This window comes from Oratosquilla oratoria, chromosome 3, assembly GCF_046742065.1.
Source record: "Oratosquilla oratoria isolate Oo_2021 chromosome 3, ASM4674206v1, whole genome shotgun sequence".
NCBI lineage: Eukaryota > Metazoa > Arthropoda > Malacostraca > Stomatopoda > Squillidae > Oratosquilla > Oratosquilla oratoria.
The window spans coordinates 43,748,191-43,750,690 of NC_134779.1; positions in this window are offsets into that span (position 1 = coordinate 43,748,191).

The following is a 2,500-nucleotide window of genomic DNA, read 5'->3' on the forward strand; positions in this document are numbered from 1 at the left end:
GCAAACGAAGCACAGGGTTGGAGAAAAGTCCAAGAAAATAACAAAGTTGTATTTACAGATATAGTGAAACAGCAGATGAAAGAACAAACTAAGGACACAATTATCAAAGTGATGAGAGAAGAGAAGAATATAGTAAGAGACTTAGCGGACAAAAAGAAATGTATAATTATATTAGGGGTGGAAGAGAAGTATAATCTAAATATATTAGAAGTAGTTCAAGAGGATGGACAAGAAACAGGGAAAGAAATTGAAGAAATATATAGGCTAGGGAAATACAATACAGATAAGACCAGAAATATTAATATCAAATTCAGTTTATAAACGACTTAAGATAATATATTAGCAAAAACAGGGAAACTTGTAGACAGTGTTCAATATATACAGGTATGGATAAAAAAAGAAATGAATAAAGAGGAAAGAGAGGAGGAGAACAAAAAGACTAGAAGCTAAAGAAAAAAAACAGAAAAGAACAGAGAAAATGAGAAATTCTATTGGAGAGTAGTGAATATGAAAGTGAAGAAATGGTTCATAGCAGAGAAAAACAAAAGGGGAAACGGAAAACACAATGGAAGTAACAGAAAATTAAAAGTGTTTTATAAAAATATAGATGGCTCAATAAGAGGCTTGAATGAACTGAATGATTACCTGAAAGAAAAAGAACCGGACATAATGAGAATTGTAGAGACAAAATTGAAAGGTATACTACCACCTAACAGTGTAGGACATGGTGCATATAATTATTTGATTAGAAACAGAGAGTAAAACAAGGGGTGGAGTTATGTTCCTGACTAAGAAGGATATAAATGTGAGGAATGTCACATATGGAAAGAGAGATGATTATGATGGAAGTGGAGGACAATGAGGAAGAACCATCGAGACTGGACTTAATAATCACATCAGAACCCAAAATAGTGGACAAGATTGAATATAAAACACCAATAAGTAAAAGTGACCACATATTGGTTGAGCTGGAACTAAATGAGAAAAAATACATGAAAAGAAAAAACGAACAACATAGGAAGAGAAGAATGATGTATGAATTTTTTTTTTCTTTTTTAATAAAATAAGAGAATTAAAAAAAAGCGGATTAGGAAAGGATACACAAGGAGGAAATAACAGCAGAAGAGAAATGGAATATTTTGAAAAAAAATTATAAAGAAGGAGTGGAAAAGTATGTTCCAAGACAAAAGCAAGAAAAAGATTATATAAAGTGCTGGTACAACAAAAGATGTAGGGAGTAAAAAGACAAAAGGGATAAAGCATGGATAAAATGGAAAAAAAGACAAAATACCTGAAAAATGGAAAATATATACTAGTTATAGAAATGAATATGTACAAGTGTTCAGAGAAGAAAATAGAAAATATGAATGAAGGAAACGTTGCAAAAGATTGGAAAAGAGCAAATATATAAAGTGGGAAACCAAGACCCTACAAACTATAGACCAGTCTCTCTTACAAACACGATAGCCAAAATTTGTGAAAGAATGATCAAAATTAGATGGGTGAGGCGTTTGAAAAAAAGTACTAAATCCAAGGCAATTTGAATTCAAACAAGGACGATCATGCGTCACAAACTTAATGTGTTTCTACTCAAGGTTAATAGATGTAAAAAAAAAAAATGGATGGGCTGATTGTGCACTTCTAAATCTGAAAAAAGCTTTTGATAAGGTGCCACATAAAAAGCTGCTAAAGAAATTTGAAACTGCAGGAGGAATACAGGGCAAACTGCTAAAGTGGATGGAAGACTTCTTGCATGAAAGAAAAATGAGTAGTGATAAGAGACACTCTAATTGGAATAAAGTGATAAGTGGTGTTCCACAAGGAACAGTTCTGGCCCCAATAATGTTTGCTGTATATATTAATGATATTGATAAAGGAATTGAAAGTTATATGAGTTTCTTTGTGGATGATGCAAAATTGTTGAAAAAAAAATGAACACGGAAGAAGATTGTGAGTCGCTACAAAGTGATCTCAATAAAGTATGGGAATGGAGTAGGAAGTGGGAGATGGAATTCAATATTAAGAAATGGAGTATAATGGAATTTGGAAGAAGCAAAAAAAGAATAGTGGAACCATATAAATTGGGAGAAAAAATAAAAAGTAGAAAACGAGAAAGACCTAGGAGACATTATTATGAATAATATGTCCCCTGAGAAACATATAAACAAGATTTTTTGAGAAACTTATGATTTAATATGAACAATCCAACTGGCATTTACATGCCAGGATGAAGAAATGGTGAAGAAAATACTAGTCACTTTGATAAAACGACGTGGTTACCAAGTGCAAAATGAAATACATAACAAAACTTGAAAGAATACAAAGAGCAATTACAAAATTGGCACCAACACTCTCAGAACTATCATATGAAGAGAAACTAGCAAAATTTGAGCTACAGACATTAGAGTAAAGAGGAGAGAGTAAATTTGATAACTATAGAATCATGAAAAGCATAGAAACTATTGATAGAGAGGATCTAATAAAATGGGATAGAAGAAAT